Raw genomic sequence first — 12,389 nt, 5'->3', positions numbered from 1 at the left:
GACTTGTTGCTTACTACGATCATTCCTCGATATATGTTGGTCCAATCTCGGGCAAATATAGTTGATCACGCTATATTTGTCCAAAATCTGATTACATATATCGAGTCTTAATCGTAGTGTCAACTTGTCTCCAATCTTTAAGATTACTCTTTACTCTCGTGCCTAGGGGGAGTAGTATCTATGGCTGACTAAGTTCTAATGGTGCCTGTCCTTTACACTCGAGCCTATTTGTTACAGACATTACAAATGTTTTATGATCTCTATTAATATAAGTGTGAACAATCAATTGTGAAACATAACATTATATAATAAGAATTGAAATCGTTTAAACAAACAACTCTGCAAGTTAAAACAGTTTGTTAGTAGGTTTTCAATTCTTAAAAGTGTGCGAATTATGAAACCATTTAAATGAAATAATGAATTTAAGTACAAGGTATTCTTGTACTTTTGCTTGTATTCCCCCTGAAAACATTTAAAACCCATTGAAAAAGGGTAGGGGTATGAACTCACCAGACGAGAAAACGTGTTGGTTCGGACACTAAGTGTCTGTTCGGAGCTTGATAACACGCGAGGTTCCTATGTAATATGAAATGGTATACAAATATATCTAATTAGATTTTAAATTACTAATTTTTTTTTTGAACCGGCAAATAGAGGGTAACCCGACCCGATGGATCAGGAATGCCTGGCGGGTCACCAAGAGGGGCACCACTCACCACCAAAAGGAATGAAGAATCGAACTCACACCAATCCAGGGAAAATCCCCCAAATCTGCTCAGCCAAGAGTAGAACTCTTGACCTCACCCACTGAGGCCTATAACCCAGGATGCATCACAACCAGCTAGGCTGGTGATCACTTGCTTTAAATTACTAATTAGATATGATAATACACTCCAATGAGCGAAAACACTTCAAAACGAGTGTTTGGAGTGACCCGGGTGACATATACGGACGTCTATTGATGCGTGGGACTTAGGAATTGAGTTTACTCTTCAAGAGTAAACTCCTTATGGAGTTTTCAGCCTCTTATACTATAGACACATGAGTTCACGACCGTGAACTCATGTTTGGGTGCTTTATGGTGCTAAAATGATCCAATACACTTGGGAAGAGTTGGTACAATTTTATCTAATCTAAGGCATGGGATGAAAATTAAATCACCAATAACACCACTTAAGGGAGTTTACGGCCCTAAACAAGGAGTTTACGGCCATAAGCTCCTATACTCCTTTAGATTGTTGATTTAATGGCCTTAGATTAATCACATGTGATTCCTATAATTTTTACAAGCCTTGGCATGAATTTAGGGCACCAAATGACTCATCTTTAGGAGTTTACGGCCCTGGAACATATTCTTGGGGAGCTTTGGCCGTAAACTCCTAAATGGGATGATTTCATCATGTTTAAGGTCCCCAAACTAATTTTGGTTGGTTCTAGGATTTATTCCAAGGCTATTGGTGGGTTTACATGGCTTTTTAATACTAGAAAATGAGTTTACTCCCCATGTATGAGGAGTTTACAGACCAAGCATGATCTTGGGCAGTAAACTCATGTTTACTCTTCAAAATCCATGTTTAAGGCATTCTAAGTCCATTCCATTAAGTCATCTAGCCATATCTAAGGTCTAATTGTGGTTTGGAAGGGTTTTGTTGCTCAAAAACCCCAGTTATATGAGTTTATGGCCTAGGACTGTTCTAGGGCCGTAAACTCATGATAATGGTCCTAATCCATGGTTTAAACTCGAATTTGAAGGCTAGAGGGGTTGTATAACAAGTTAGGGAAGTTACCTTGAAGATTTGAAGCCTTAAATTGGTGTTTTGGACCTAGTTCTTTTGGTTGAGGAGAGAGGTTAGAGAGAGAGTTGTGAGATGAAGCAAAATCTTCAAATGGAAGCTTGGATCACTTTATCCAAGTTTGGGACACGGTGGAATTCTACCCGATACCGGCGTTAGACGGGGCTTTTGGTCGCACCCGATCAAGTTGTCGTAACTCGATATGGTTGATTCTAGAAAAGTTCCGATCACTAATATGAGGTGTTAGAATGAGTTCTAAAGGTATTAGGACACTCATTAAGTCATAATATAAAATACACGTTAATGACTTAATTAAATGACGAAATCGGAAACGAAATTGGAAGCGGCGATTGGATTATCGAAACGAGTTACGAAAAGGGGTACAAGCAATGATATGAATTTCGGGTTGTTACAGCAGGCCACTTTGGAGTAGTCAAGACTTTGGAGGTGTTGAAAGAACACTTCTTTTGGCCCTAGATGTAGGGGGATGCAACTAATATCGTGAGCAAGTGTGTGACGTGCCACTTGGCTAAAAGATCATTCAAACCAGGCTTATATACTCCCTTACCCATCCCAATTCGCCCCTGGGAGGACGTATCCATGGACTTTATTGTGGCCCTGCCCCGAACTCAAAGGGGTAAAGATGCAATTATGGTAGTTGTGGACCGGTTTTCGAAAATGGCCCATTTTATTGCTTGTCACAAAACCGATGATGCAAGTATGGTTGTTGATTTATACCACCGGGAGATCGTCCGGCTGCACGGGATTCCCAAAACAATAGTTTCTGATCGTGACTCCTCCAAATTCTTGAGTTGCTTTTGGAACACATTGTGGAGGAAAGTCGGGACAAAGCTTTTATTCAGCACATCACACCACCCACAAACGGACGGCCAGACCGAGGTCACGAACCGAACCTTGGGCACTTTACTATGTGCGTTGGTGAACAAGACACAGAAAGATTGGGATGTGAAATTAGTGCACACTAAGTTTGCTTACAACCGTTCGCCTACCTACGCAACACGTCATTCTCCCTTCGAGGTTGTTTACGGCGTGAATCCTTACTTATCATTGGATCTAATCCCTTTGCCCAAGGAAGAGTTAGTCCACAAAGACGCAGATGCCAAGTTGAAGTCCAAGATGAAGCTACATGCTCAGGTTCGTGATCGTATCAAAGCCATTAATGCCTCGTACAAGCAGAAGTCCAACAAGAACAAAAAGGCTCAGATATTTTCGGAAGGCAATTTGGTTTGATTTGATCTTAGGAAATAACGGTTCCATGAAAAGTGCAAGAATAAGTTAATGCCCCGAGCAGACGGTCCTTACAAGATAGTTGTACGTGTGAACGACAATGCCTATGATGAGTTATAAAAACTGTTAGATCGATTAGATCTTCGTAACAGGTAAGTAAAGAATGTAAAAAACAAGGAAATAAATCACAAGTATAGATCACAATGAGTCGAATGATTAGATTACTCAATCCTCAGCAGAGCTCGACTAAGAACTTCCGCTGTAAAGGACTTCTAGGGTTACAAAATAAGAACGATGAATATTCTGAACAATACTTCTCTAATCGTTACTTATCATCATCTTCTAGGATGCATGCAAGTATCTATTTATATAAAACCCTACAAAACTCACGGATGGACAGGCCCATACCGGAGATAAACATGGACTAGCTAACGATCCCAATAGACACAACACAATACAAGACCTAACAATCTCCCCCTTTGCGTCAATTTGGAGCGAGAGTATCGTTTCTTCTTGCTTAGACCAGCAGCGGGAACCTTCTTTGTTGTATCAAACAGACGTGAGATAAGTGCAAGAATAGTCTGTCTGAAGCGAATGTACCATTGAATCATGTCATCAAAGTACTTTATATCATCTGTTGTGTTCTGTTTGCACCGATGGATGATCCCTAAGACGTGTTCCAAACAAGCGGTGGTATAGAGATGTTTGTCTGCCAAGGCGAAAAGACATTTATGTCCTTCGTTTCTGGTAAACATGACGGAGTTTCTCTTTGGGTCAATCTTCCCTATCTGCATCATGTTGAGATCACTGGCAGAGCCAACAGGAGATTTGGTAGGCTTTTTCTTGTACACGCTCGCTATCTCCTGATCCATCAGGGCAACTTCCATGACATAGCATACAAGCATCCTTTTAAAGTGGTCGATGATCGGACCATATTCAGCTTCGTTTGTAAGAAGGATGTCGTGCAAGATAATCCAGTCATGGGGATTAAGGTTGGGAAGATCTGCAAGTGAGATGGCATGTTCGGTCTTGGCAGATCCCCGTAGTATCTTGAACCGAACGTTGGTGAAGTTGCCTTCCCTGTACGGCTTCAGGACCCGAACATTGATGATTTTCTGAGCGCTCCATGTTTGGTATTGTGGTTGAGTTGCCCTCAGATAAAATTCAACTAAGTCCCGATCAACCTTTGGATGAGGATGAGGGAACTCAGCAACGTTGTCAAAGGCATGAAAGATAAATGCCTTTCGGGTTAGTGGCATATCGAACTGAGAGTCGATAGTGTTAGAACGATCTAAAGAGATCACAGGTTCTAGCCACAATATATTGGGTGTTTCGATGGCTTCTTTAATCAGTTTCTCAAGAGTCCAAGGAGGAAAAAGGGTTTTCCTGCTCTCGAGAAGGTCGTGGGCTTCTTTTTGTCTCCTTTCGGCTTCTTCAGCCTCTCTAGCCACACGAGCACTGATGTCAGCCTCTTTATCTCGACCCTGTCGCTTCAAAAGGTCGGAAATAGTCTCCTTATCATCATCGTCACTCTCCTCAACAATTTTCTTGCCTTTGTCTTTCACACCTGAACCTGAGGCTTGGCCTACTGGAGGAGGTTCGATTGTGTGAGTTGCTGTTGAAGTAGGAGGTGGTTGAGACACTTGTTCTTTTTCTCCCCCTTGTTTCGGAATGGACACGAAATCAAGGAGCCCTTCAATTTTGCTGAGTAGAGAGAGGGCGGGAGCAAGCTTCTCTGCAAGGTCACGCCTTACAGAATAATTGAGGATCGGGTCATGTGCTTCAAGAATGTTTGAGATAGCTGAGTGGACATCCGAAACACATGATTTAACCACCTCTCTTTCAGATCGAAGAGACTCAATCTCCTGTTGAGAGTTGGAGAGTTGAATACTCTTGACCTTCAGAGCGGTAGTCTTCCTTGCGAGAGCATCCATGAGGGAGTTCTCAGCAGCTAAGTCTTCTTGAAGCTTGGCAAGGCGTTCCTCAATGGTTGTTCTGAAAGCTGAGTTGTCGTCAGAAATAGTTTGACGAAGTGAAGCAAACGACTTCAGCTCCGATGCAACTGTTGTAGCCAGCTGGTTGACAATTGGTTCCAGCGTTGTTTTGGTGGCTGCAGCAGTTTCCTGTAAAGATTGTAACAGGGTAGAAGCATCAGTAAATAGTTTATCGAGTTTTTCGGTCGCTGCCTCACAAGCTTTGGTTGAGGCGTCAATGGCTGCAGTGGCGGAATCAAGGGAAACTTGATGAGCTTTGGAAAAAGCATCAATAATTTTCTGAATGGCAGCTTCAGAGAGAAAGGACTGAGATGTAGAAGATGAGGCGATGAACGAATCGATTTTATTATGTAGCTCCTTGAGATGTTTCTTTGTGACAGGAGCATCGTCATCATCATCACTCTGAACTTGAAACGGACTATAATAGACCGAATCGAAGGTCATGTCCTCCCCGCCAAGGAGTGGTCCTTCACTCTCTGTTGTATGAGCAGGAGAAGATGGTGGTGAAACTTGAGGTTCGGTAGTAAAGGTAGTTTCGGGTTGAGTGGTGTGTTCGGTTGTTGGTGTGGGTTCGGGTGCTGAGGTAGATTTGGGCGCGTCAGTATGAGCCCTCGTATCAGATACGTTGGTTCTTACTTCGGCAGTGGTGGTGGTTGCTTCGGTAAAGATAAGTGGTGGTACTGGGATGGAGGTGGATGGTATTTGAGTGGTGGAGGTTATGGGGGGAATGGAAATAGGAATTGTAACTGGTGGAGAGGAAATTTGAGAAGTAGAAATGTGAATCTCTGGTGTAGGCGAACGTGGTGGAGTGTTACCACGTTGAGATCCATCAGAATCAGAACCCTCTTCCTCAGATTCGCTTGAGGACGAAGTGATGATCAGCTTTCGCTTTGGTTGGGTTTTTCGCTTCTTCATAGGAGGGGATTGGGTAGCTTTGGTGGTTTTCCTTTTCCTGGGAGATGGGCCTTTCGCTCCCTTTGCAACCTGCTTGCCCTTATCAGCCTTCTTTCCTCTGGGGGCAGGCTTGTCAGCATCATGAGTCGACTTGAGCATCTCTGGAGTAAGGTCTCTCGGACCAGACCGTCGGAATTCCTTGTACGTTTTAATGATCCGGCTGTCGGCAGGAACATCACCATACATTGTTTCAGGGATAGAACCGTTGAAGAGAAATTTTGATGCGTCAGAGACAATGATCTTCGTGGTATGGAAGGTACCAATCGAAGACATTGGAGAACCGGCAACAATGGGGATGTGGTACTTGTCCATCACACATTTAGTGACAAGAGTCCAGAACCGGGCGTATGAAATCTCTGAATGTCGAGAAGTGGAAGATAGACTTTGAATAAGTTGTTGCCAAAGAACCGACCCATAGTCCAGATTGATTCCATTGTCGACCCCGTACATGATTGAAAGGAACAGAAGACTTGCCCCGTCTGATCCAGCACTTCTTTCAGACAACCCCTTGAAAAGCACTGTAAACAATGCATTCCACTGAGGGGGCAGGCACGATTTCTTGAATTTCGTGACCGTTGTGAGCACCTCAGTGTACCCCATGTTATAGAACATATTAAAAAGATGACCCATTGGGATGGTTTCAGGGTTAACCCGCGATGAATCAGGTTCAAACCCTAACAGAGAGCAGAATCTCTGCTTGGAAATCGACGCCTTGTGCTCGAATACGTCGAAGAAAATCCGGTCGACGACCTTGTCGTAGTGAGCAGTAGCAAATATCTGTGACAGAAACTCCATGGGAACTGCTTCAGCTCTGGTGAGAGCAGGAGCAATCGGCGAATACTTTAGTCATTCGATAATGGGGAACATGAAAGCGTCGTATGCTTGAGGAGTGAGATCAATGATCAAACTTTGCTGGGGACGAATCGGCAAGATGTGTGAAGTAGCGTGAACTGATGTAGAATCCGCCATTGTTGTGAAGAGAATGGGAGAGATGATGAACAGTAGAATGTTGGAGGGTTTTCTTGCTCTCTGGAAATATGGGTGCAGTAAAGAGGTAAACAAAGGGTTACGTTACCTTTTATACTGTGGGTAAAGGAGAGAAAAGAATCTTTCCCAAATCTTCGAGTGAAAAACGAAGAGTTTTTCGGAGGCGATTGACGCGTGACAGTTGTTAATGCCGATGATTACGCATGAGAGAGAGTGTCCAGATTGATTCCATTGTAGACCCCGTACATGATTGAAAGGAACAGACGACTTGCCCCGTCTGATCCAGCACTTCTTTCAGACAACCCCTTGAAAAGCACTGTAAACAATCCATTCCACTGAGGGGGCAGGCACGATTTCTTGAATTTCGTGACCGTTGTGAGCACCTCAGTGTACCCCATGTTGTAGAACATGTTAAAAAGATGACCCATTGGGATGGTTTCAGGGTTAACCCGCGATGAATCAGGTTCAAACCCTAACAGAGAGCAGAATCTCTGCTTGGAAATCGACGCCTTGTGCTCGAATACGTCGAAGAAAATCCGGTCGACGACCTTGTCGTAGTGAGCAGTAGCAAATATCTGTGACAGAAACTCCATGGGAACTGCTTCAGCTCTGGTGAGAGCAGGAGCAATCGGCGAATACTTTAGTCATTCGATAATGGGGAACATGAAAGCGTCGTATGCTTGAGGAGTGAGATCAATGATCAAACTTTGCTGGGGACGAATCGGCAAGATGTGTGAAGTAGCGTGAACTGATGTAGAATCCGCCATTGTTGTGAAGAGAATGGGAGAGATGATGAACAGTAGAATGTTGGAGGGTTTTCTTGCTCTCTGGAAATATGGGTGCAGTAAAGAGGTAAACAAAGGGTTACGTTACCTTTTATACTGTGGGTAAAGGAGAGAAAAGAATCTTTCCCAAATCTTCGAGTGAAAAACGAAGAGTTTTTCGAAGGCGATTGACGCGTGACAGTTGTTAATGCCGATGATTACGCATGAGAGAGAGTGTCCAGATTGATTCCATTGTAGACCCCGTACATGATTGAAAGGAACAGACGACTTGCCCCGTCTGATCCAACACTTCTTTCAGACAACCCCTTGAAAAGCACTGTAAACAATCCATTCCACTGAGGGGGCAGGCACGATTTCTTGAATTTCGTGACCGTTGTGAGCACCTCAGTGTACCCCATGTTGTAGAACATGTTAAAAAGATGACCCATTGGGATGGTTTCAGGGTTAACCCGCGATGAATCAGGTTCAAACCCTAACAGAGAGCAGAATCTCTGCTTGGAAATCGACGCCTTGTGCTCGAATACGTCGAAGAAAATCCGGTCGACGACCTTGTCGTAGTGAGCAGTAGCAAATATCTGTGACAGAAACTCCATGGGAACTGCTTCAGCTCTGGTGAGAGCAGGAGCAATCGGCGAATACTTCAGGCATTCGATAATGGGGAACATGAAAGCGTCGTATGCTTGAGGAGTGAGATCAATGATCAAACTTTGCTGGGGACGAATCGGCAAGATGTGTGAAGTAGCGTGAACTGATGTAGAATCCGCCATTGTTGTGAAGAGAATGGGAGAGATGATGAACAGTAGAATGTTGGAGGGTTTTCTTGCTCTCTGGAAATATGGGTGCAGTAAAGAGGTAAACAAAGGGTTACGTTACCTTTTATACTGTGGGTAAAGGAGAGAAAAGAATCTTTCCCAAATCTTCGAGTGAAAAACGAAGAGTTTTTCGGAGGCGATTGACGCGTGACAGTTGTTAATGCCGATGATTACGCATGAGAGAGAGTGTCCAGATTGATTCCATTGTAGACCCCGTACATGATTGAAAGGAACAGACGACTTGCCCCGTCTGATCCAGCACTTCTTTCAGACAACCCCTTGAAAAGCACTGTAAACAATCCATTCCACTGAGGGGGCAGGCACGATTTCTTGAATTTCATGACCGTTGTGAGCACCTCAGTGTACCCCATGTTGTAGAACATGTTAAAAAGATGACCCATTGGGATGGTTTCATGGTTAACCCGCGATGAATCAGGTTCAAACCCTAACAGAGAGCAGAATCTCTGCTTGGAAATCGACGCCTTGTGCTCGAATACGTCGAAGAAAATCCGGTCGACGACCTTGTCGTAGTGAGCAGTAGCAAATATCTGTGACAGAAACTCCATGGGAACTGCTTCAGCTCTGGTGAGAGCAGGAGCAATCGGCGAATACTTCAGGCATTCGATAATGGGGAACATGAAAGCGTCGTATGCTTGAGGAGTGAGATCAATGATCAAACTTTGCTGGGGACGAATCGGCAAGATATGTGAAGTAGCGTGAACTGATGTAGAATCCGCCATTGTTGTGAAGAGAATGGGAGAGATGATGAACAGTAGAATGTTGGAGGGTTTTCTTGCTCTCTGGAAATATGGGTGCAGTAAAGAGGTAAACAAAGGGTTACGTTACCTTTTATACTGTGGGTAAAGGAGAGAAAAGAATCTTTCCCAAATCTTCGAGTGAAAAACGAAGAGTTTTTCGGAGGCGATTGACGCGTGACAGTTGTTAATGCCGATGATTACGCATGAGAGAGAGTGTCCAGATTGATTCCATTGTAGACCCCGTACATGATTGAAAGGAACAGACGACTTGCCCCGTCTGATCCAGCACTTCTTTCAGACAACCCCTTGAAAAGCACTGTAAACAATCCATTCCACTGAGGGGGCAGGCACGATTTCTTGAATTTCGTGACCGTTGTGAGCACCTCAGTGTACCCCATGTTGTAGAACATGTTAAAAAGATGACCCATTGGGATGGTTTCAGGGTTAACCCGCGATGAATCAGGTTCAAACCCTAACAGAGAGCAGAATCTCTGCTTGGAAATCGACGCCTTGTGCTCGAATACGTCGAAGAAAATCCGGTCGACGACCTTGTCGTAGTGAGCAGTAGCAAATATCTGTGACAGAAACTCCATGGGAACTGCTTCAGCTCTGGTGAGAGCAGGAGCAATCGGCGAATACTTTAGGCATTCGATAATGGGGAACATGAAAGCGTCGTATGCTTGAGGAGTGAGATCAATGTTCAAACTTTGCTGGGGACGAATCGGCAAGATGTGTGAAGTAGCATGAACTGATGTAGAATCCGCCATTGTTGTGAAGAGAATGGGAGAGATGATGAACAGTAGAATGTTGGAGGGTTTTCTTGCTCTCTGGAAATATGGGTGTAGTAAAGAGGTAAACAAAGGGTTACGTTACCTTTTATACTGTGGGTAAAGGAGAGAAAAGAATCTTTCCCAAATCTTCGAGTGAAAAACGAAGAGTTTTTCGAAGGCGATTGACGCGTGACAGTTGTTAATGCCGATGATTACGCATGAGAGAGAGTGTCCAGATTGATTCCATTGTAGACCCCGTACATGATTGAAAGGAACAGACGACTTGCCCCGTCTGATCCAACACTTCTTTCAGACAACCCCTTGAAAAGCACTATAAACAATCCATTCCACTGAGGGGGCAGGCACGATTTCTTGAATTTCGTGACCGTTGTGAGCACCTCAGTGTACCCCATGTTGTAGAACATGTTAAAAAGATGACCCATTGGGATGGTTTCAGGGTTAACCCGCGATGAATCAGGTTCAAACCCTAACAGAGAGCAGAATCTCTGCTTGGAAATCGACGCCTTGTGCTCGAATACGTCGAAGAAAATCCGGTCGACGACCTTGTCGTAGTGAGCAGTAGCAAATATCTGTGACAGAAACTCCATGGGAACTGCTTCAGCTCTGGTGAGAGCAGGAGCAATCGGCGAATACTTCAGGCATTCGATAATGGGGAACATGAAAGCGTCGTATGCTTGAGGAGTGAGATCAATGATCAAACTTTGCTGGGGACGAATCGGCAAGATGTGTGAAGTAGCGTGAACTGATGTAGAATCCGCCATTGTTGTGAAGAGAATGGGAGAGATGAGGAACAGTAGAATGTTGGAGGGTTTTCTTGCTCTCTGGAAATATGGGTGCAGTAAAGAGGTAAACAAAGGGTTACGTTACCTTTTATACTGTGGGTAAAGGAGAGAAAAGAATCTTTCCCAAATCTTCGAGTGAAAAACGAAGAGTTTTTCGGAGGCGATTGACGCGTGACAGTTGTTAATGCCGATGATTACGCATGAGAGAGAGTGTCCAGATTGATTCCATTGTAGACCCCGTACATGATTGAAAGGAACAGACGACTTGCCCCGTCTGATCCAGCACTTCTTTCAGACAACCCCTTGAAAAGCACTGTAAACAATCCATTCCACTGAGGGGGCAGGCACGATTTCTTGAATTTCATGACCGTTGTGAGCACCTCAGTGTACCCCATGTTGTAGAACATGTTAAAAAGATGACCCATTGGGATGGTTTCATGGTTAACCCGCGATGAATCAGGTTCAAACCCTAACAGAGAGCAGAATCTCTGCTTGGAAATCGACGCCTTGTGCTCGAATACGTCGAAGAAAATCCGGTCGACGACCTTGTCGTAGTGAGCAGTAGCAAATATCTGTGACAGAAACTCCATGGGAACTGCTTCAGCTCTGGTGAGAGCAGGAGCAATCGGCGAATACTTCAGGCATTCGATAATGGGGAACATGAAAGCGTCGTATGCTTGAGGAGTGAGATCAATGATCAAACTTTGCTGGGGACGAATCGGCAAGATATGTGAAGTAGCGTGAACTGATGTAGAATCCGCCATTGTTGTGAAGAGAATGGGAGAGATGATGAACAGTAGAATGTTGGAGGGTTTTCTTGCTCTCTGGAAATATGGGTGCAGTAAAGAGGTAAACAAAGGGTTACGTTACCTTTTATACTGTGGGTAAAGGAGAGAAAAGAATCTTTCCCAAATCTTCGAGTGAAAAACGAAGAGTTTTTCGGAGGCGATTGACGCGTGACAGTTGTTAATGCCGATGATTACGCATGAGAGAGAGTGTCCAGATTGATTCCATTGTAGACCCCGTACATGATTGAAAGGAACAGACGACTTGCCCCGTCTGATCCAGCACTTCTTTCAGACAACCCCTTGAAAAGCACTGTAAACAATCCATTCCACTGAGGGGGCAGGCACGATTTCTTGAATTTCGTGACCGTTGTGAGCACCTCAGTGTACCCCATGTTAAAAAGATGACCCATTGGGATGGTTTCAGGGTTAACCCGCGATGAATCAGGTTCAAACCCTAACAGAGAGCAGAATCTCTGCTTGGAAATCGACGCCTTGTGCTCGAATACGTCGAAGAAAATCCGGTCGACGACCTTGTCGTAGTGAGCAGTAGCAAATATCTGTGACAGAAACTCCATGGGAACTGCTTCAGCTCTGGTGAGAGCAGGAGCAATCGGCGAATACTTCAGGCATTCGATAATGGGGAACATGAAAGCGTCGTATGCTTGAGGAGTGAGATCAATGATCAAACTTTGCTGGG

Source organism: Lactuca serriola, chromosome 2, assembly GCF_051521515.1.
Source record: "Lactuca serriola cultivar US96UC23 chromosome 2, Lser_US96UC23_V15, whole genome shotgun sequence".
NCBI lineage: Eukaryota > Viridiplantae > Streptophyta > Magnoliopsida > Asterales > Asteraceae > Lactuca > Lactuca serriola.
This window is presented reverse-complemented; position numbering follows the sequence as displayed.